This window comes from Arvicanthis niloticus, chromosome 26 (assembly GCF_011762505.2).
Source record: "Arvicanthis niloticus isolate mArvNil1 chromosome 26, mArvNil1.pat.X, whole genome shotgun sequence".
Taxonomy (NCBI): Eukaryota; Metazoa; Chordata; class Mammalia; order Rodentia; family Muridae; genus Arvicanthis; species Arvicanthis niloticus.
Genome location: NC_133434.1, coordinates 549,648 through 574,709, shown reverse-complemented (window position 1 = coordinate 574,709; position 25,062 = coordinate 549,648).

Genomic DNA, 25,062 nt, shown 5'->3' with positions numbered 1-25,062 from the left:
TCCTGTCTCCAGTTGCACCTCTCTTCATAATGCTCAAACTGTTCTGCTTCTCTTTCTTTCTCATTGGTCCACCACATACTTGCACATCATAGTGGCTCTTGCTGTGGTCAGGCCACATGGCTGGTGGGCCTCTGGGTGCCCTCTGTTCACCTGTGCCATGTGGCATGGCTGTGGGTAGGGCATCTGTATCATCTACAGCTCACCTGAGCTGTGTAGCCATGGTCTGGTCTCTGTGTGTCCTCCACCCACCTAAGTTGCTGTGTGGCATTGTGGCAGGTGGGTCTCTGGGTGTTTTATCCAAGCCTGCTCAGAGTGCCATCAGGGCAGCCAGAGCTTTGAGTGTCCTCTACCTGTCTGTGCCATGTGACATGGCAACAGGTAGGACTCTGTGTGAAATTCCTCTAAACTTACAAAGCTGTATTTGTAAATTGAATATCTTATTTTAAAGCTTTAACATCATGCTTCCAATTTATTAAATAACTCATAAATAACATAAAATAAACTTATATATATGTAACAATTAATAAACTATTATGACTGTATATATACCAAGGAAAGTTTCCATTAAATACATGCACTGAAATCTCAACCAAGCACTTTTAGGCAAACACTCTGCCACTGAGTTAGCCCAGTGCTCCAACCATGTGTTTCTAATAATTTTCAAGGCAGGTATATTTTATTATACTCAAAGTTCTCTCAAATATTATAAATATCCATGCTACTGAATGTATAGGTTATTAAAGCATACATAGTTATGCTATTATTTTTTGCTAGGCATTTATTAATTCTAAATATTCCAAGAGTTAAGATCAGACTGCAATCTCATGTAATTTGGAGAGAATTCATGATGCTGGCCAGAATTCTTGTCATCTTCATTTTAGTTGATACTGGAAACTCCATGCTGTCATGAGAGTTAGTTCTTGTACACATGTCTGCACAGCCTAGTATGGCTGTCCAGCTGTGGACCACCGGCACTCAGCCTGTATGATAGAACCTGTCATGTGTAGAGGAGGGTTAGGAACTAAGGGCCTCCCTCTTGCTGATGTCTATCCATTTAGCCTTATTAAGTCTGGTCATGGAATTGTGCCTCTAACTGAGGCTGCTACGTGACTTGATTTTACTTTTCTTTGCCTAATTTTTATTAATTTCTTTTCCATGTATCTCCAGTGACCTTTGACCTTGATGGAATTCTATCTTCTTTCTTCATTCTTCCTGACCAGTATAGGACCACACAGCTCAGACAGTTATTGAAATGATATCCAATTGCATTCTTCAAACCTCACAGCTTCTAAGGGAAAACCCCCGACAATTTTACAAAGGCCTCTATTGTTTAAAAATATGTTTTTAAACATAACACTGTCTGGTGGAATCTTCAAGCCTCAGAAGACAGAACAAATATTTGGGGGCACCTGCTATGAGCCAAGTGCTTTGTGTACATTATTTCATTTTGTTCTCCAACACTCTGTCAAAGTGTTTATTTTAACACCCCCAATTCAAATGAGAAAGCTGGGGCCACATGGCACACAAATGGCAGAGCTAGGACTAGATTTTGGAATAGTCTGCAAAAGGCATACTCTTCCATTACCCCAACTCCTCTGGTTTTGAAGGTTTTATCACCAGTTTCTTCAGTCTCCTAATTTCTTTACTGTGACCACCATAACTTCCTATTGTCAACTCAGTCTTTCCAGGTGACAACCAAGCTCAAAAGTTGTTACCTCAGCTCCTTCCTTTAATATTCCTTCAGACACCAAATAGACTGGTTATGAGTTCCATAATGGTAGCATATCCAGGGCAAGCCACAGCCTTGGGTCAATATCTGACACCCTCTTCTGGACTCTATGGGCACCAGATATGCATGTGGTGCACAGACATACAAGGAGAAAGAACACTCATATGCATAGAATAAAATAAATAAATCTAAAAAATTATAAAACACAGATCATTCTTATACACACATTGAACAGGAAAATTATGAGTGAAGTAAGTTGAAAAAGACACTCCTGAAATGTTCTCAAATTTGGAGACCTGCTTCTCTAGACTATGTTTCAACTTAGGCTTAAAAACTACATTATCCCCATTCAACCTGGTCTTGGATGCTCCATAAATAATGATGGTATGCTACTGACACTACAGCTGGGAGGTACCCAGGAATGACCATGCCCCACCCCACTAATCATGGTCTGGTCTAGTTTATAAAATTACTTGGGCACAATCTTTGATTAGGAGTTGTTGACAGCTCTCTTTTTATGGGGTGTCTAAACAAAAACTTACATGGGCTTTGAGTCTCAATTTGGGACCACCTTGCTCATGTGGTGGGATTTACAGGGACTTGGAGGTACCCATGAGGCAGAGCTGTCCATTTTGATCCAGGAGATGCTGCCTTACAGGAACATGAAACCCTGCTTTTTTTTTCCTGATTTGTTCATCAAAGGGTGAGTTTGGAGCATTGTATGTAGCCACAGACCGCTGGACCTGGTTCATCCTTTAGACTGGCATTGGTGTCAGTCACATAGCCAAGGACAACAGCTTGAGTATCAATTATGGGGCTGGGTCAGATGGCCAAAAGGACACAGTTGAAAGGGACTCAGAGAAAAGGTGGAGTGCCATTGCTTTCTGGGAGAGGAAGGTGCCCAGCATTAGTGGCTACATGTGCCTTGCAGACAAAAGAGCATTTGGTGAGATGATTCACTTTCTCCTCCCAACCACACCTTCTCTTATCACTTCACTGGATGCTGAGCAGCCAGCAGTATTTAAACCTGCTGGCATGAGACCAGTTTCTCTCATTGATAGCCAGTGTTCTCTCTTCATTTTGGGGACCAGACAAGGAAGTGGAAGTATATAGACATTAGTGTTAGGAAGAAATCTTTACCCTCAACTCAAGAAAAGAATTAAATCATGTTGCTAAGTGGCCTTGGGTAACCTTGGCTAAGTTTCTTGCTAAGTTCTGAGGAACAGCTGCTGAGAAAATACTTACAACAAGCTTAGGGTGAGCTTTGCCATGTGTATTTAGCCAAGCAAATGAAATGGCCTGGGGAATTTTATAAGGTCAAAGAGATATGAATATACTTGTGCTTCAAAGTGGATATGACCGTGGGTTCTGGAGTCACAGCTATCTAGGTGTCCTGGTTGGCTTTGTTACTTATTCAGGGATTCTGGGGACTTAGCTTTCTCTGACCCTGTTCCCGATCCCTGTAAGTATATAATAACAATACTCACCTCTCATGGGGCAACTGAGAAGTGTTTGGGTTGAGGGAGGTTCTTAAGCACATAATCAATTATACTTTTTATTATTGCTGGGAGAAAGAAAGGTCATTGACAGATGACTCAGCACAAAAGCAGACATTTACCATAGAAACTCTGATTTTATTCTATTGCCTTTCTCCCTCAGCACATTTTTACTAGTGCCTATACATTATATACTGCCTACAGTTATATATCTTGCCCAAGATAAGAAAAAACCCACCAATGGAATGTGTGTGTGTGTGTGTGTGCGTGTGTGTGTGTGTGTGTGAATACATGGAACCAAGTCAGAGAGTAAGGATAATTTTACTAGTTCTTTGGACATATTATGACAGTCCTACCAGCAGGTGAAATGTGCTACTGTAATGGTCCATTTTTTCCCATTATCTGGATTAACATGTAAGTGTTAAGATCTACAAAGCTTGCCAACATCTTCTTAGATTGAACTAGAATGAAAAATGACAGAGATAATTATGGTTCTGGAAACACCAAAAGCAACTGAATGGTGGTTTCTGTCTAGACTCTGTGGTTTCTTCTTGGTTACTAGCCCATCTGCTAAGGAGAACGTTCTGGGACTCTATTAAACCCATGCCATTAGGATGTTGGCAATACAGTTGTGGGAGAAGGAGATCACGTTAGGGGAAAGAACACCATGTGAGTCCTTTCATGCCAGAAAGCTCATCTTTCTTGGGTAAACAGAACTTTCTTCTGAGTCCAGCTGAGGGAATCTGAAAATCTACAGTGGGGCTTCCACTGCAGTTAAATTCCAGTTTGTTCTAGAGGTAGCCCAGTCTGGATGAGAGACTTATGTACCTTATTTGAAAGTTCCAACTTCTATTGCTTATCCCAGGACCCATACAAAAGGCATTAGAAAATTCTCAATAGTCTGGGGCGATCAAGAAGGCATGAGCATTCTTTATCAGAAAATCACAAAGAGAAATTTTAGAGATGAGCTAATGTCCTGGTCCTAATACTCGTTCTACAAAAGAAAGCTAAGAAACACTGAGATTTTCTGACTGTTGGCTTAGTTCTGTTGTCAAGTCACAACCTAGTCATGGGTTGCTGGTACATGTAAGAGTATGAATGATCCCCTTTACTACAGCATGAAGCTGACTGTGATCAAATCAATAAAACACATATACACACAGCAACAATAGTGTCTGAAGCATATGCAGCATGTACCACAGGGGTGATGAAAGCTGGAGCAGAAGAAGGAATGACCTTCTCTTTCATGATGGGACAACAAAGCTTTACACAGAAGATGGGATTTCAGTAGGACCATGGGAGATGTATGTGGTTTGAATAGGGAGAATGGAAGAGCACTGTAATTAAATGATGTGTTCATAAAAGCAAAGTCAGACAGATAAGGGGACTATTTGCGAGTCAGTGACATAGGTACATATTCTATGATCATACAATGTTAGCATTGGAAGAGGCCTGCTAGAAGTGATAGTCTCAACTTCCTTGTTTTATTGTTGAGAATATTAGATCCAGGGAGTTAGTTGAAATGTTTTGCCCAACGTTACTTGGTTAAGAGTGGCAGACATATTTAGACACTTAGTCCATAGCCTCCTCCCACCCCCAATGCATCTGCTGTTCCCTCTCCACTATATACTACTGATCTCAGAGAGGTGTGGTAGAATAGGAAGACCATAGAAAAACTTCACGAGTAGCAAGGTGTTTGTACATTGAAAGCCTGTCACTCACTGAAGTAGGGCATGGTTAGAGTAAGGCTGTACCACCAAGGAGCTGGTGATGGCATGTAGGATGTGTGGCCTAGATTGAAAGAGCAGATCTGGCCAAGATGACTTCCTTCAGACTAACTATGAGATAGTTGTTAGGCTTGGGCCAGGATCTATTCAGGCCATACTCAAATGTGGCATTTGACTAAACGTGTTAGTCAAATGTGCCATATGTGGCAGCCATACCATACTGAGATCAAATTATGCCCTTCTCTGAGTGCTTCCATATTGTATAGAAGTGTGGTTGTTTTCCACAGTTCTTGATTTCATTTTGAGGGTGGAGGATGATTGTGCATCTGAGTGGACCCATAAAGACTATCATCTGTCTGGTACCATCCATGTAGCACAGACTTATAAATGACTTATTCCTGGGAGCAGAATCTACACAGCACTGTAAATTTATCAGGTGAGTTGCATGGGCATCATAAAGTAATTTTAGGGAAACAAAGCTCAAGAATTTACTAGACATGCCAAAGGAAAGAGGAGAATTCTCTTATTTGGACCCCTATAAAGTGGTGGACACCTAGCACTGTAGTGGTAAGTGACATCACACCAACTTATCATCTGATACCTGGTGACTACATCAAAGCTTGATGCACAAAGAACCCCTGACTGTCCATGAGGCTTCAGCTAGGCTTGGTCTCCTGCTGTTATCATGGCCTATTTGACTGCTTTCTGTCTATCCACCTATTTACTCATCTGAACTTGAGTCTGCCATTTTTGCTGGGACCCAGTTCTCCATTTATTTTATGTCTGGACTCGACTCTATGTCTTTGCTCTCAACTCCAACTCTTGTAGCCACAGCAGGAGCTTCTTCCCTATGACTGGCTTGGTTTCCTCTAGCTTCACTTCTGAAATATTTATAACTCTACTGTAGCTTCTTGTATTCATTTCCTAAACTGCACACACACACACACACACACACACACACACACGAGTGCTGTGTGATATGAGAGTCAATATTAGTAATTAAGATCAGAGTAAAAGAACCTGCATTGCTCAGATTACCAAGGCAGGTGCAATAATCTGGCAAATTGCTGCCTTTGAAACCACTACATCTTGTGAATCTATTGTTATTCAATAATTTCCAACATTGTAGAAAGACACAAATGTTTTAGTCTATGTTTCTCATGTAATACACTGATGAACCCCCCCTTTCCTTTTCTACAGATACTTTCATAGATGCTGTAAAGGAAATGGCAAGTATTATAGCATGATTATTTGCGAACTTGTGATCGTAACTTCCTCCACAGACATTTACCAAGCACCCCAAGCTACTTGGGGCTACAGGCAACATAGCCCATATAAAGAACACTCATCAACTAAGGGGCTGATCCTTTCCCTCTTCCCTGACACCCACAGAATCAGATGGCTTGAGTGTAAACAAATACCATTGACCTATCATTAACTACATGGTGTGGGACCTCCACATTCTCTATAAAATTTATAAAAGACACCAACTGTCTTGTGGGCCTGAACTCTTTTTCAAATGCCCCATCATATTTTTTTACATGGCCAATAAGTTTCTAATCCTTAAAGACAACATGTCTTAGTGTCTTTCTGGGACCCCAAAATCTGAGACCTTAAAATAACATAGAATAGGGATATAGACAAGATAGCAGAAAAGAAGTGACAAGTGGCTACAGAAAAGTAAGGACACTGCAAAGTCAAAGACGATGCCAGAAACAGAATTGACCAACAGCCCATGGGGGGAAAACTAGCTTTTATGATTTCTTAGGACAGTTTATTGTTTCTCTTAATTTTTGCTGCCATTTCCCATGCCTCTATATTCATTAGGTCTTTCATTCAGCCAAATGTTTTTGAGCACTATGGAAGACCTTCCATACTCCCTCATCAATCGATTTGGTACTTCAGGTGTCTTCTTAGGGTCTGCCTCCCTGAACTCTTCCTTTCTAGAATTTTTGGAGGGAATGAGGTGAAATCCAAAGAGCTTGGTTATTGAAAAGAAAAGAAGCTGCTTGTCTGGGAGGGTGTTGAAAAGTCAGCAAGATTTGATATAGGAGGGGGATCAAAGTGTCTTGGGAAGAGAGAAGACAGACCTGAGCACACAGAAGCTAGTGGCTCTAGGGAGAAGATAAGGTCTTACTGTAAAGGTAACAAAGGTCCTCTTTTGTCTATTCACAGTCCGAGGCCTCAAGGGGTGAAGATCTTTGGCCCCGGGGGCTGGCCAGTGGTGGCTCTAGGCTCAGGCTTTGTCCCCCAAAGGGATTTCAGAGTCCGAGAATTAACCATCAGAATTACAGGAAGTGAGGACTCATGGTGTTAGAAGACTGAGGACTGATGAAAGGCTCCCCGTGCAGTCTCTGCACATCATTAACAATTGTAACAATGTCATCCCATGGAATCCCATTGTCTATTCTTATTCCAAAGATTAAGTCTTTCCCTAAACTAGAATTTTAGGGCAAAAAACTGAGCTTTGGTAACCCCAACAAGCTAGGGTCAGCCACTTTAAAGAGATAACTGCTTGTGAGAAGCAGAGGAAGATCATTTAGTGTCACCACACTGGGAAAAAGAGCAGATAAAGGGGTCTAATAATCCCATTTATGTCTTTAGGGTACTGATAAAGACTTAGGTCTAAATAGCAGAAGAATTGGGGCAGAAGGCAAGAGGTTTAGTAGTCTGGTCAAGTTGTGGTCCCGCTTATTATGGTCTCAGCTCCTGCAACGTGGTCTGCTAAGCCAGGGGGAGACTAGTTTGGTTTCTACAAGATTATCTGCTCTAAGGTGAAGCTGCTCATCACAGACAGATTGCTCTCATCTTGGGAATACTTTATCTTCTGGATTCACTGGTACTTGGTGGTAGTCTCAGTCCTATGTTGCATAAATATGCATCCCATTGTTTCTGAAATTCAAGGTGACTCAAGAAGAAAGGTAAGGACAATAATTTTATTTTTTGCCTTTAGCTTTGGGATGGGGGGTGTGTGTGTAGAAATGAGATAGGTGAACACACACTGGGCCAGTGACCAACATACCCATGTGGAAGCAAGTAGGAGTCCAAGCCAAAGTAAAGAATGCAGACATAAAATTCAGGTAGAGATGCTAGGCCTGTATCTTGCTTGTATAGTTCCTGTGGGTCCATGTGAGGAGCCAGTGTTCTCTAGTAAAAGCAACTTCTAAGTATCTGTTCTAAGTATCTGTTATTACTACCAACTAGACTCAATGAGTCAATGTGATGGATACATTCAATCACACAGACCAATCACTAGATTGTCTATACCAATTCTAGGAAGTGTTCACAAGTACAGAGAGAATATGATGATTCTCCACACACAGTTTCAAGTTTGGGGTCTGGGAAAATGGTTTAGAAGTTAAGAACATTGACTGTTCTTCCACAGGATCTAGTTTGGTTTAAAGGACTGATATGGCTGCTCTCATCTGTAATGTACATAAGAATTTCTACAAGTTTTAAATCATCTCTAGATGATGCATAATGCCTAATATGACAATAAGCATGTGGAAACCGTTTTTGTTAAAAAAGCAGGGACTCCTTACCTGCAGTTAACAGCAGGATGAAAGCCTATAGGATGCCTTCATTTCATGTCTTCCTCTTTTACTTCAGGTCAGATTCTTTTTTTGTGTATGTGTCAAGTTTTTTTTTTTTAATTTGATATTTTATTTATTTACATTTCAGATGCCATCCCTCTTCCCCATCCTCCCCCATTAATCCCGTATCTCATCCCTCCTCCTCCTATTTTGCCTTTATACTGTTTAAATTACATGCAAGTATTAAGGTCAGTTCTAGATTGAGGAACTAGCAATACAATAGATGCAAATAGTCAAGGAACAAGCAAGACAATAAACCCAGACAGTCAAAGAACAAGCACGACAATAAACAGAATCCCATGATCACTCCTATGATCACTATTTCTAAGGGCTTATCAGGATGACCAAAATAGCTGAGCCTACTTCCTTGTCCTAGTCCAAAGTCATTTTCATGCCTGTAGCCTACTTCTTTGTTCTAGCTTAAGATTTAGATTTCTGCCTATAATTACTTCTTTGTTTTAGCCTAAGATTTAGATTCCTGTCTGAAGTTTCTTTTTTGTTCTAGCCTAGGATTTAGATTTCTGCTTGAAATTACTTCTTTGTTCCAGCCTAATGTCAGATTCTTGCCTGTAGTCCATTTCCTTGCCCTTGGCCTATGTCAGATTCCTTCCAAGCAGCCCATTTCCTTGTCCTTGGTCAATGTCAGATTTCTGCTAGTCAGCCCCCAAAACTCTCCACATCTCCCCCTTTTTATTGCATAAATCAGACTGAGCCTGTCTTAGGTTGTTTTTGCCAAGAAAGCCTTCCTTACCCATCATGGAATATGCATTATCATAAGCAATGCACCTCTGTCTTAGGTTGGTAAGGCTCTATGCAGATTCTTACCCTTCCTTGGCTTGCCAGGTTGTTAAATTTATAACTCTGTCTGGGGGTTCAGTTTCAGTTTCAAGCCATATACTTTGGCTGCCAGCCTGTTGATGTAGTTAGAGACAAGCTTTAACACAATGGGCAGGAATAAAAGTATTCCCAAGACAATAAGGGCTAGCATGATCAAGCTATATATGCCATTCCTGAGGTTTGACCAAAATGGAAATACTGACCTCAGGCCATGGATAATTTTATTGGCATTATCTGCAGCATCAAAGCTCAACAGAGCAGCATTCTTTAAATTCATAATCTCACTATGCAAAGTTAAAACACCCAGAGAGGTGTTAGGATTATGCCAAATACCCTACAGGTGTCTTTAAACCAGGTCAGATTCTTATTCTACTCTGAAGGGGTGTATCTGTCACTCAAATCATGTCTTCCTAACATATGTCTAGTACCTTTTCAAGGCTGCAGGTACAGAGGTACGTCATTGTCCTAAGCCTGCAGTCATCTTGGATTCTAAAAAGAACAATGCCTCTGAGAATAATTATTGATGTACAGCTACATCCCAGAGTAAAAGCAATCACCTCATAGGACCAGATTGATTTACTCAAGCAGACTTCTTCAGACAACCACAAAGAGCAGGAACTAAGACAATCATCAACCAGGCTAGTTCCAGCCAGGACTGCTTAGTAGTACAGACCTTCTGGGTTTTGCCTTAGCTCTTCCTCTACTGAAAGCTGAAGCTCAGGTCAGTTTCATGCAGTCCAACTGGGTTGGGGGTGAGTGGATTAATGAAATATCCTCTGCTTTTAATCATCACTTGTTAGTGTATTGGGATGGGAAGCTGAGCCTAACCTATTGGAGTGGCTAGATGTAGGGCCACTCTTCCAGGCTAGTGTCTGGAAGAGTTCCTGTTGCAATATAATATAAGAACTAAGTAAAGAGGGTTATACCATATGGTTTTAGGACTAATTGGAAAAATATGCACTGTCCTTCACATAGGCACTATTTATTTCCCAAACATTTTCAATCAGTGGTTGGTTGAAGCCTCAGATGAAGAACCAGTAGATATAGAGCCCAGGGATGTAGAGACTTGACTATTTTCATGGGTAGAGTATAAGAACTCTATAAGGTAGATTATAGAAACATGATCAGTAAATACAAGTCAAATAGCTTCCCACTCACCTTCTAAAATGCTTAATCAAGTGTCTTCTAGCTACCTGATACAGTCTCTAAAGTTAGAGTGGTTTGGGGATGCATAAGTGATGTTCTGGAGACCTTGTTATGCTACTTTTAGTAGTGACTAGGTAAGTCACTGAATTTCTGAGGACTTTTTTCTTCATCTTTTATGAAGGTATGATGATTCCTTTGAAATTTTACTAGATAATGGTACATTTCTGGCAGAGAAGACACATGCTTACTGTAATTTGGTATTTGACTCTCACTGTTGTCTCATAGCTGTTTCCTATGTGGGATCCTGGAAAGAGAAAATACATATCTGAAAGAAATGGGATCCTCCCAATGATGGTGGTAGTGTTGCCACCCATGGAGGTAGTAGTTCTAGTGGTAAGGTTTCCCATCATGCTTTCTTGTACTTGGACACCAGGGATGCACATACCTTTAAAGTTTAGTCTGTTCTATGTGCCTTAGATTCCTGCCCTATACCTAATGATAATGTCCCATTATGTTCCTTGTATCTGGGCTTAGCCATCTTCTAGAGGCAAGAGGACTTGGTGAGCTTATGTGGTTGCTCTGGTTTGAAGAGCAAAGAGGGATGGTAGTCTTCCATGGGGAGGCTTCACAGGGTGAGTTCCTCAGAGGCCAGTGGTGAGAACAGGTTCCTCCCTGAGACTTCAGGGAGCACTGAGATTTGAGAAGGCTCTACAGGCTTGAGAAGAAAGAGACACTGAGGCACTGAAGGAGAGAGAAAGAGTGATTTACGGGTAAACCCTGAATGAGCAGAGCCTGCAGCCTCATCACAATACCAGGAAGGGTGTGAGGTTGAACATTATGCAAATATTTAAGAGGCATTAATGCCAGAGCACTCAATGATTAAACCTGGATAAAGGGGAGTAGAGGAGGAATCTTGCTCAGAGCCATGTGAGGCAGGGCCTCCTCCTTCTGGACCTGTGTCTGTTTGGGCATCTCCCCAAGGCCCAGGGCTTTGGGGCCAATAGAATCCAAGATGCAGATCACATGGACTAGAGAAATAAGCTCAAAGACATCCTTTCTCCTCTAAGTTGTTTCGTCAGATATTTTTGTGACAATCATTAAAGCAATTAATGTTTATTGTATGCTTTATCATCTTGTCCGCTCTGTGCTGTTCTAGGGTAGATATATTTTAAACTCTGTGTATATATTTATATATATTTAACCAAGTAAGAAAGTCTCTCATGCAGTTCATGTGTGGCTGGCTGGCATGCCCCAAATTACATCCTAAGAGTATCAGGGCCAAAGGGACATGCCCTGCTTCCTTTGCAGCTCCCAGAGAGCATTGTAAACCCTATGTGATCTCTGCATTTGGGTTTAATTTAAAAAGCAAGAACATCAGAAGCAAAATGAAAAGCACATGACCAAACAAGCAAAAAATGTGCTACATATGTGTAAAACAATGGCATCCTGAGTGCAGACAAACAACGAATGTTGCAATAGAAATGGAGAAAAACAGCGAATTCACAAAAGTTATATGCCTAGAAGCCTTTAAAAAAATTTATTTTTTATTGATTTCTTTAAAATACATTTCAGATTTTATCCCCTCACCCCATTCCCCCCACCACCCAGGAACACCCTATCCCATCCCCCCTCCTGCCTCCACAAGGGTGTGCCCCCACCTACCCCCTACTCCCCCTTCCCACTCTCGAATTCCTCCCCGCTCGGTGTTCAGCCTTCATGGGACCAGGGATCTCCTCTCCCACCCATGCCCAACAAGGCCATCCTCCCCTAAGTATACAGCTGAAGTCATGGGTGCCTCCGTTTGTGCTCCCAGGCTGGTGGTTTAGACCCTGGGGAGCTCTGGTTGGCTGGCACTGTTGCTCTCCTCTTGGGGCCACCAACCGTTTCAGCTCCTTCAGTCCTCTAACTTCTTCATTGGGAATCCTTGATCAGATCAATGGGTAGCTGCGAGCATCCACCTCTGAATATGTCAGACTCTGGCAGACCTTCGAGGAGACAGCTGCATCAGGCTTCTGTCAGCATGCACTTCCTGACATCCATATAGGCGTCTTTGCCTATATGGATCTTTGGTGACATCTTTGGTGACTGCACATGGGACAGATATCAAGGTAGAGTGGTCTCCCGATGGCCCCTCCTTGACTTTCTGTCCCACACTTGGTCATCTTATTTGCTGTCTTGAGCATTCTGTCACTCCTTCCAAGAAGGACCGAGGCATCCACACTTGGTCTTCCTTCTTCATGAGCTCCATGTGGTCAGTTAGTTGAATCTTGGCTATTTCAAGCTTTTGGGCTAACATCTGCTTATCAGTGAGTAAATACCATGTGTGTTCTTTTGTGATTGGGTTACCTCACTCAGGATGACATTTCTAGTTCCATCCATTTACCTAAGAATTTCTCGAATTCATTATTTTTAATAGCTGAGTAGTACTCCATTGTGTAAATGTACCACATTTTTTGTATCCATACCTCTGTTGAAGGACATCTGGGTTCTTTCCAGCTTCTGGCTATTATAAATAAGGCTGCTATGAACATAGTGGAGCATATGTCTTTGTTATATGTTGGAGCATCTTCTGGGTATATGCCCAGGAGTGGTATAGCTGGGTCCTCAGGTAGTGCTATGTCCAATTTTCTGAGGAACCACCAGACTGATTTCCAGAGTGGTTCTACCAGCTTGCATTCCCACCAACAATGGAGGAGTGTTCCTCTTTCTCTACATCCTCACCAGTATCTACCATCACTTGAATTATTTATCTTAACCATTCTGACTGATGTGAGGTGGTATCTCAGGGTTGTTTTGATTTGCATTTCCCTGATGACTAAGGATGTTGAGCATTTCTTAAGGTGCTTCTTGGCCATTCGAATTTCCTAAGTTGAGAATTTTTTGTTTAGCTCTGTACCCCATTTTTAAAATAGGGTTATTTGGTTGTCTGGGGTCTAATTTCTTGAGCTCTTTGTATATATTGGATATTAGCCCTCTATTGGATCTAGGATTGGTAATGATCTTTTCCCAATCTGTTGGTTGCTGTTTTGTCTTATTGACAGTGTCTTTTGCCTTACAGAAGCTTCGCAATTTGATGAGGTCCCATTTGTCGATTCTTGATCTTAGAGAATAAGCCATTGGTGTTCTGTTCAGGAACTTTTCCCCTGTGCCTAGGTATTCGAGGGTCTTCCCCACCTTCTCTTCTATTAGTTTCAGTGTATCTGGTTTTATGTGAAGGTCCTTTATCCACTTGGACTTGAGCTTTGTACAAGGGGATAAGAATGGATTGATTTGCATTCTTCTACATGCTGACCTCCAGTTGATCCAGCACCATTTGTTGAAAATGCTGTCCTTTTCCACTGGATGGTTTTAGCTCCTTTGTCAAAGATCAAGTGATCATAGGTGTGTGGGTTCATTTCTGGATCTTCAATTCTATTCCATTGATCTTCCTGCCTGTCTCTGTACCAATAATATGCAGGGTTTTTTTTTTTTTTTATCACTACTGCTCTGTAGTACAGTTTGAGGTCAAGTATAGTGATTCCCCCAGAAGTTCTTTTATTGTTGAGAATGGTTCTAGCTATCCTGGGTTTTTTTTTTTTTTTTTTTTTTTTGTTATTCCAAATGAATTTGCAAATTGCTCTTTCTATCTCTATGAAGAATTGATTTGGAATTTTGATGGGGATTGCATTGAACCTGTAGATTGCTTTTGGCAAGATGGCCATTTTTACTAAGTTAATCCTGCCAATCCAGGAGCATGGGAGATCTTTTCATCTTCTGAGATCTTCTTTGATTTCTTTCTTCAGAGACTTGAAGTTCTTGTCATACAGATCTTTCACTTGCTTGGTTAGATTCACTCCAAGATATTTTATATTATTTATGACAATTGTGAAGGGTGTCATTTCCCTAGTTTCTTTTTCAGCCTGTTTATCTTTTGAGTAGAGAAAGGCTACTGATTTGTTTGAGTTGATTTTATATCCAGCCACTTTGCTGAAGTTGTTTATCAGGTTTAGGAGTTCTCTGGTGGAAGTTTTAGGGTCACTTAAGTATACTATTATATCATCTGCAAATAGTGAAATTTTGACTTCTTCTTTTCCTATTTGTATCCCTTTGACTTCCTTTTGTTGTCTAATTGCTCTGGCTAGGACTTCCAGTACTATATTATATAGGTAGGGTGAGAGTGGGCAGCCTTGTCTAGTCCCTGATCTTAGTGGGATTGCTTCAAGTTTCTCTCCATTTAGTTTGATGTTGGCTACTGGCTTGCTGTATATTGCTTTTACTATGTTTAGGTATGTGCCTTGAATTCCTGATCTTTCCAAGACTTTTAACATGAAGAGATGTTGAATTTTGTCAAATGCTTTCTCGGCATCTAGTGAGATGATCATGTGGTTTTTTCTTTGAGTTTATTTATGTAGTGGATTACATTGATGGATTTTTGAATATTGAACCGTCCCTGCATTCCTGGGATAAAGCCTACTTGATCATGATGGATAATTATTTTGATGTGTTTTTGGATTCTGTTCGTGAGAATTTTATTGAGTATTTTTGCATCAATATTCATAAGCGAGATTGGTCTGTAGTTCTCTTTCTTTGTTGGGTCTTTGTGAGGTTTAGGTATGAGCGTAACTGTAGCTTCATTCTGTGGAATAGTTTGAAGAGAATTGGTATTAGGTCTTCCTTGAAGGTCTGATAGAATTCTGCACTAAAACCGTTCAGTTCAGGACTTTTTTTGGTGGGCAGACTTTTAATGACTACTTCTATTTCTTTAGGGGTTATGGGACTGTTTAGCTGGTTAACTGCTCCTCGTCTAACTTTGGTACCTGGTATCTGTCTAGAAAATTGTCCATTTCATCCAGATTTTCCAATTTTGTTGAGTACAAGCCTCTATAGTAGGATCTGATGTTTTTTTTTAATTTCCTCAGTTTCTGTTGTTATGTCTCCCTTTCAGTTCTGATTTATTAATTTGGATACTGTCTCTGTGGCCTTTGATTAGTCTGGCTAAGGTTTTATCTATCTTGTTGATTTTCTCAAAGAACCAGCTCTTGGTTTTGTTGATATTTTGTATAGTTCTTTCTGTTTCTACTTGGTTGATTTCAGCTCTGAGTTTGATTATTTCCTGCCATCTACTCCTCTTAGGAATATTAGCTTCTTTTTGTTCTAAAGCTTTCATGTGTGCTGTCAAGTTGTTAGTGTATGTTCTCTCCAGTTTTTTTTTTTTTTTTTTTGTAAGCACTTAGAGCTATGAGTTTTCCTCTTAGTACTGCTTTCATGGAGTCCCACAAGGTTTGGTATGATGTGTCCTCCTTTTTATTAAATTCTAAAAGTCTTTAATTTCTTTCTTCTTCCTTGACCAAGTCATCATTGAGTAGAGCATTGTTCAGTTTCCACGTGTATGTGGGCTTTCCATTGTTTTTGTTGTTATTAAAGACCAGCCATAGTCCATGGTGGTCTGATAGGGTACATGGGATTATTTCAATCTTTTTGTATCTGTTGAGGCCTGTTTTGTGACCAATTATATGGTCTATTTTGGAGAAGGTACCATGAGGTGCTGAGAAAGAGGTATATTCTTTTGTTTTAGGATGAAATGCTCTATAGATATCAGTTAAATCCATTTGGTTCATAACTTCTGTTAGTTTCATTGTGTCTTGGTTTAGTTTTTGTTTCCATGATCTGTCCATTGCTGAGAGTGGGGTGTTGAAATCCCCCACTATTATTGTGTGAGATGCAATGTATGCTTTGAGCTTTAGTAAAGTTTCTTTTATGTATGTGGGTGCCCTTGCATTTGGGGCATAGATGTTCAGAATTGAGAGTTCTTCTTGGTACATTTTTCCTTTGATGAGTATGTAGTGTCCTTCCTTATCTTTTTTGATTACTTCTGGTTGAAAATCAATTTTATTTGGTATTAGAATGGCTACTCCAGCTTGTTTTTTGGGACCATTTGCTTGGAAGATTGTTTTCCATCCTTTTACTCTGAGGTAGTGTCTGTGTTTGTCACAGAGGTGAGTTCCCTGTATGCAGCAAAATTCTGCATCCTGTTTATGTATCCAGTCTGATAGTCTACGTCTTTTTATTGGAGAATTGAGTCCATTGATATTAAGAGATATTAAGGAAAAGTGATTGTTGCTTCCTGTTATTTTTGTTATTAGAGGTGGAATTATGTTTGTGTAACTAACTTCTTTTGGGGTTGTTGGAAGACTACTTTCTTGCTTTTTCTTGGTTGTAGTTTCCCTCCTTGTGTTGGAGTTTTCCATCCATTATCCTTTGAAGTGCTGGATTTGTGGAAAGATATTGTGTAAATTTGGTTTTGTCATGGAATATCTTGGTTTCTCCATCAATAGTGATTGAGAGTTTTGCTGGGTATAGTAGTCTGGGCTGGCATTTGTGATCTCTTAGGGTCTGTATAATATCAGTTCAGGATATTCTGGCTTTTATAGTCTCTGGTGAGAAGTCTGGTGTAATTCTTATGGGTCTGCCTTTATATGTTACTTTGCCTTTTTCCCTTACTGCTTTTAGTATCTTTTCTTTATTTTGTATATTTGATGTTTTGATTATTATGTGATGGGAGGTATTTCTTTTTTGGTCTAGTTTATTTGGGGGTTCTGTAGGCTTCTTGTATATTTAAGGACATCTCTTTCTTTAGGTTAGGGAAGTTTTCCTCTATAATTTTGTTAAAGATATTTACTGGCCCTTTAAGTTGGGAGTCTTCACCCTCATCTATACCTATTATCCTTAGGTTTGTTCTTATTATTGTGTCCTGGATTTCCTGGATGTTTTGTGTTAGGAGCTTTTTGCATTTCACATTTTCTTTGACCCATTGTGTCTATGTTTTCCATGGTATCTTCTGCGTATGAGATTCTCTCTTCTATCTCTTGTATTCTGTTGGTGATGCTTGCATCTATGGCTCCTGATTTTTTTCTTAGGGTTTCTATCTCCAGGGTAGTCTCCCTTTGAGATTTCCTTATTATTTCTACTTCCATTTTTAGATCCTGGATGGTTTTGTGTAATTCCTTCACCTGTTTGGTTGTATTTTCTTGCATTTCTTTAAGGGCTTCTACCTGATTACCTGTGTTCTCCTCAAATTCTTTGAGAATGTTGTTTATGTCTTTTTTTAAAGTCGTTTATCATCATCATGAGAAGTGATTTTAATTCTGAATCCTGCTTTTCCAGTGTGATGTGGTGTTCAGGACTTGTTATGGTGGGAGAACTGGGTTCTGGTGATGCCAAGTAACTTTGGTTTCTGTTGTTTACATTCTTTCACTTGTCTTTTGCCATTTGGTTAGCTCTAGTGCTACCTGCACTCACTGATTCTGACTGGAGTCTGCCTTTCCAGTTATCTTGGTTGTGTCAGAACTCCTCGAGGTCCGGATGTCTCTGTGATCCTGAGCTCCAGCTCTTCTGGGTACAGTGGCTCCTCTAGGATATCTCAGGATATGGTGTCTCCAAGGTAGTAGACCAGCTAGGTGCTTGCTGCTCTGAGTGTAGTCGCTCCTCTAGGATGCCTCAGGATATGGTGTCCCCTGCTCTGAGGTCAGTTGCCTCTCTAGGATGCCTCCAGACATGGTTTCCACAGGGGAGCAGATCATCTGGGTGTCTGCAGCTCTGCGGGCCGTGGCCTCTCTCTGATGCCTCCGGACACAGCTTCCACAGGGGAACAGATCAGCTGGGTGTCTGCTCCAGTCACCCGGATCTGGGAGAGGGGCGGAAAGGGAGTGGTATTCTGCAGGGGCCGGGTCTGGATGCTAGGGGTGCTCTGGGGGCTCTCTATTGTCAGTTGTGCCTCTGGGGCGTAGGGCGGTGTGAGGGTGCTTCAACCTGCAGCTCTGTGAGCAGTGGCCTCTCTAGGATGCCTCCGGATGCAGTTTCCACAGGGGAGCCGATCAGCTGGGTGTCTGCTCCAGCCATCCGGGATCCGGGCAAGGGGCGGAAGGTGTCTAGAAGCCTTTTGACTCACAATGTTCACAAATGTATAAAAAAAATGAAGTACAATTAAGCTAGCAAAAAAAAGGAGACAATTTGTTTAGCAAGGATAAAGGGAAATAAGCACCTCTATCCTTGTTGGCTTTAAATATATATATTTAAATATAACAAATGTAAATATATATACATTTGTGTATATATAATGTACATATATATGTATATATTTGGGGATATTATTCATGAGTGTTGTAGTCACATGATGGCTACCTCTTTCTCCCTCAAATTCCTTTTATATCACTCTCATGCCTTCTCAAATCTAATCTAAGATTAGAACAACACAAATGTGTGGTCATAAAATAAATGTCAATATTTTATATGAAGCAGCTAGTAACAGCATAGTGTAATAAATGACTCACAATGGGAAAATTTTCATTTTTAGTACAACTTTGAAAAATGGATATAGCTAGAAATATATTTAATGGTCATGCACGATGTCCTGGGTTCAATTACCAGTAGTGAAAGAAAGGAAGGAAAGAAGAAAAGAAGGAAGAAAGGAAGGAAAGAAGGAAGGAAGGAAGGAAGGAAGGAAGGAAGGAAGGAATGACCTCTTCTTTATTTTTATTTATTTATTTTTTTTAAATTTTTTATTAGATATTTTATTTACACTTCAGATGCCATCCCCTTTTCCCATTCCCCCCCTTAGAAAACCCTTATCCCATGCCCCCTTTTCCTTTTTGCATTTATACATTTTTTTAAAATAATGTTAATCATAAGCGTTATAAGTTTGGAATTGTTCCATCAAAGGTGTAACCCACTGACCAACCTAGATATAACAACTATCTTTGACTGGTGGAGATACATGAATATCTGCCTCCCTGTCTCCCCCCTCTTTCTCTCTTTCATCACCTAGCTTCTCCTCTCCTTCTTCTTCTCCTCTTCTTACTCCTTTTCTTCCTCTCAGTACTCCTCCTACCTTAGCTCCTCCTACACATCACCCTTCCTGTTAAAATGAAACTTTTCTCTCAAAATACAATTAGAGCATAATTATGCCAATTTGTACCAGTGATAACCTCTTCTTTAATTAGCATGTCTACACTCAACTCTCCTACTAAGTCCATTTGTCAAAGGAGTCCAAGAGATTCCTCAAACAACATTGGTTATCACCATTGGTCTTCATTGCCTCCTAGAATTTGAATGTATGACCCTCTTGCTGAAGACATTACACATTTTAAACATGGGTCTTTGAAGGAATGGAGGATCTGGGTGCCTCCTGCCTGAGGACTAGCTCATATAATATCCAAAGGTACTATGGAAGCTGTGTAGGGATAAAGGCAGTTAGTAGTTCTTCCCTGTAACACCTTTCATCCCTCAAGAAGAAGCTTCAATTTTGCAGCAATCAAAAGCTTCTTCACCTGGGATTTTCACACAGCCTTTGAACTCTGATTCATAACTGGTCAAAATGCAAAGAATAAGTGACCATAGGCAACCCAACCCCAATTGGTACATTCACAATGCAACCCCTACACCAAAGGCTCAGGGAACATTATGCAAAATGGGTGGAAAGACTGTAAGAGGCGGAGGACCAGGACACATGATGCTAGATAGTGTCTTCTAGACACAAGAGCGATGCTATGCCATGACATTTCAACAATATGTTTGGGTGAACATGGCATGCACAATGATCACTCTCCATGCCAATGTGGATGGGGGAATTTACACAAGATGCCACCTCCAAACGAACTTCTACAGACAATCAATGGCTGCCTAGGGAAGCAGAATCAGCTTCTCTTCAGGGATGAGCCTGCTGACAACGGTAAATATGACCTGTTCCCTTTAAAAAGACTATATAAAAAACTTGCCTTCCTTCCTTCCTTCCTTCCTTCCTTCCTTCCTTCCTTCCTTCCTTCCTTCCTTCTTTCCTTCCTTTCTTCCTTCTTTTCTTCTTTCCTTCCTTTCTTTCACTACTGGTAATTGAACCCAGGACATCGTGCATGACCATTAAATATATTTCTAGCTATATCCATTTTTCAAAGTTGTACTAAAAATGAAAATTTTCCCATTGTGAGTCATTTATTACACTATGCTGTTACTAGCTGCTTCATATAAAATATTGACATTTATTTTATGACCACACATTTGTGTTGTTCTAATCTTAGATTATTTCTTTAGGATCAAATTTTATTAACATACTATTATATATTATATGATCCATACTCAAATTGTCCCCCACACTAAATATAGTATTATTAATAATAATTTCAAATTAACCTGGTTTCTGTGGGTCGGGAATTTAGGCAGGGCACACAGGTAGCTTGTCTGTGACTCATGATGTCATAAACTTCATCTGGAACACTAGACTAGAGTCACCTAAAGACTAACTCTTACAGATAGCACTGAGGCTTGGCTGATCTGTCAGCTAGAGTTTCTGCATATAACCTCTCCATTGGTGTGGACTTTCTTCCAATATGGAAGATAAAATCTCATGGTAAATGAGGAGGGTACTGCTGCTTTAACAAATTACCACAAGCATAGTGACTTTAGTCTGGGCTACTTACTCATACATTATTAATAATAATAATAAAAATTCTAAAGAACTGGGTGGATCTGACAAAGCACAACTCATCTCATAGCAGCTGGTTCCAAGTATGTCCTAACTTGGTGTCTCATGCCCTAGCCTGTCTCCATGCAGACTTAACAATATGTCTAGAACTCTTTCTATGCCAGCTCCTAATACCAGAATCCCAGAGGCTTCCATCCTGACTTTCCACTGGGGCTTGTAAAAACATACTGGGCTGTATCTTTTCCCAACATTGACACTAACCAGCATGCTGGGGTGTGCCAGATCAAATGGCCTGAGTTACATAGTGCTTTGGGTACTATTGGTCTAGATCTACTAACTTTTCTACTGTGGACCCCTCCAAGGGATAGTGACCTCTCATGCTACCTACTACAACCATTCCTTGTCTGCAGGCTTCAGACCAATGCATTTAACCAAGCAGAGATCATTATCTATATAGTTAGGCCTATGTTAGTTGACTGTACTGATCATAAATACATTTTTCTTGTGACCATTTTCTAAAAATATAGTTTGATAACTATTTACATAATACCATTATAATATGTTAGATATCATATGTGATTAGCAAAAGCTTAAAGAATATTGTCAAGTATGGGTTGGCTATAAGCAAGCACTTACCTTTTTATGAAAGGGAACTGGATTTCTGTGGTTTTGGTAACTGAAGGGTCTTGGAGTCAACCCCATAGACAGGGATGACTGTGCATGTAGAAAGTCAATAATTATCATATAGTATAGATGAGGTGGCAGGTAAGCTCTGGGTTTCTGACTTTGTGGTAGAAGAGTATAAGAAATGGCTGTTGTCTGGAAGGGATATTGAGGCATATCTCTTACCAGAAGCTGTTGACTATCCTCTTGGGTTCTTCCTAAGTGTTAAGTTCAGCAATTAGAGAAAATGTCCCCAAGTCAATCAATGTTACATACTGTGAAGTATTCTGGCTACCTTGATCAAATGTTCTTACTTTGCAATCCCAGGAGCAGTGCTCCTGCCCCTGGTGGACCATGTAGGTGAACACTTGTAATTATTTCAGTGTATGTGCTCAACAGGGTCATGATGGGACTTACTGAATTACGCTCTAGTTATTGGCCTAACAATGAGTAGACACAGTAGAGTCAGTTTCCGATGGGTCTGTGAGGATTATATTCCCATATGGGGGAAATGTCCATGTTGAATATTCCAGGATTAAGTACTAGCATTTCTCACAGGAGGGAAAGCCTAAAGGGCTAGCCTCTTCCACCAGGTGGTTTGTGTCCCATAGTTCACACTTTAGAATTTCCTGTCATGGCCCTGGCTTTGAATTAAAAAATCTGCAGTAGCTGAGTAAACTGTTTCTGGACTTCTATGACTCTAGTAGTTAGATCTTCAGTCCATATTCACTGCAGAAGTTCCCAAGGGAAACCCCCTGGCTTTCATGCTTAGTCATTATCTGCGAAATGTCGTTAATCTCCAAGACCATTTAAGCAGTCTTTCTAATTTTGGCTAAATTAGTCAAGTGCTATCTTTGTAGATATTTCTCTCTTCATATTTTAAAATCTCTACAGCATCCCTCTCACCTGGAATGTTGTCTGGTGTACCACTAAGGAAACCTCTAGCAATCGAGCTATTGTTTTGAGACTATCTGGACTCCATCTATCAACAAGGATGCTTGGTTAGATGAGCCACAGCAAATAGTCCCACCTAACCACTTCTTTATTCTTGGAGAAGTCCTGGGACCCTGGGTTAACCATGTCATTTAAGAAGCATATCCAGGGAGGTTGGAGCATAGGAGGAGCACAGTAGAGAGGCTGGGAGAGCCGCCAACCTGCCTCTGCTGAGTGCTAGAGGAAACGGTTAAGGTGGCAGCTTCTTAGTCTATACTAAAGTTGCTAGAGAATTCCATCGGACATGAGGAGCTTGTAGGAGGTGCCCATGTCTCCTTGGCCCAGGCCTCCTTGTATTCCCTGTTATGTTGGGGTCATTTTCTGGGAACTGCTGTGGGAGGTGTATGCATTACCTCGGAGTGAAAGAATGAGTGGAGTCCATGAGAGCACACAACAGGCAGAGAAATGGGAAAGGACTGTTTCTGGTTTTCACCAGAAGCATGTCTTCAAAGTTCTAGACTCTGTTTTGCTCAAGTCAGAGGCTCTCTCTATTGGTACCATCCTAGGTCTTCTAGAGATCTGACATCATCCTTAATCTGCTTTTATCCTGGGCTTCACTGGCAGTATGCTGTATTTGGTCTGTGTTATAATTTGATTTGGTTTAGGTTGTATTATAACTTGAAGATTCCTCCTGGGTACAGAGACTGTAGATAAGAAGTAATTTTCTTATATTCTTTTAAAATTTGGACTGCAAACTGATCAATTCTTTCTTGGGCCCATCTTTTAAAAAAAAGTTACAGCATTATATGCAGCTGAAAAAAAAAAACAACTTACATTTCCAAAATTCTGTCCAAATTTACATACTCATCAGATTCATTTTCTATCTTCTGAGTAACTACTGGTTGTAGGCTTGCCGAATAATTCACTACCAAGTGGCCCAAGCTGATATTTTATCTGACCTGTCTACTCATTTCATTGTCATTCTTTCTAGTCTCTATCCACTGCTCAGTTTCAATTCCTATGAATTTTTATGCAATTTTGGCATCAATTTCTATGCTATTTGATTATTGTTCTAGAAAAAGTACATAACAGTGACTAGACCTCATGCACCATAGAACACTAATGTGTTTGCATGTATATGTGATATGTATGCGTGTGTATGGCATACATATGCGTGCAAGTATGTGTACATGTGTGCATGTGTTTGTGGACACCTGAAGTTGATGTTGCAATTTTTCTCAATTGCTCTCCACTTCATGCTTTGAAGCAGGGTCTTTCAGTTGAACCCGTAGCTTACCAATAAGATAAGTCTAGCTAGCAAGCTTGCTGTAGGGATCCCCTGTCTCCACTTTCCTAGGGCTCAAATCATAGGAGAGTTGTCACTCCTACCTCACATTTATGTGAGTTCTTGTGATCTGAAGTCTGTTCTGCACATCTCCTGAAATATCCTCCCAGCCTCAGTAAATTGATACCTATCCCCTCTGTCTTTCTTTATCTCTCCTTTCTTCCCTCTGTCTCCTTCCCTCCCTTCCTACCCCTCCCTTCCTTCCTCCCTTTCTTCTTTTCTCTTTCACCCTGTGCTTCCCTGGGTTATCTGATCAAAGATAGAGCCAGCTGGGGCAGTTCTGCTCCATGTATGGCTTATCAGTCTCATGGGACCCAACAGGCCAGCTGGATGGATTCTTTAGGAGATGGTGACAGAGAAGCAGAAGCAAAGTGCAATTGCAAAAGCACTTCTTAAGACATTGTACTTTGTCATTGGTCACAATGAGTCTTATGGCCAAGGTAGAAGTCAAGGGGCAAGGATGTATGCTCTACCTAGAAACACAGCGAGGAAAGGGAAAAACTATTTCAGAACAGCCACTTCTCAATTCTGACGATTTACCCTCACAATCTTTGTTATAAACCATGCATTTATTTTGTAGGGTGAGTTCACTTTCGATGACTCTTTTCAAGTAAAAGAAATTGAAAAGAGTCATAAGAGTCATGGAACTAGACAGTTAATTTTTGTAAATACATGTGGGTTGTCTTTTGCAACTTTTCTTTCTTTCTTTCTTTTTTTTTTTTTTTTTTTTTTTTTTTTTTTTTTTTTTTTTGCTTTGTTGTTTTGAAACAAGGTCTTACTATGTAGCTCAGGCTGACTTCCTACCTCTGGCTCCTCAGTGCTGGAATTAGAGGCCTGCACTAACATGCATGCTTCTGCAACTTTCTGAGTTCTCTGTGAAATGCCACAGATTACAGCTGACAATATGGTCTATATGTCACATGTCCTCAGGAGAAAGAATTTCTTGCCAGTATTCTAGCCATGTTCCCCTTGTTTCTGTTTTGGACTTTAGAGGAAACCCCCAGCTCTACCCCAGCCCTGAAACCAGCCTGGTCACCAGCAGCTCTAGCCTTAAGATTCTCTTTATTGACTACTGACTCCATATCTGGAGTATGTTAAGTGCATCTAATGCACCAACTCAAATCCTCATCACAATATGAC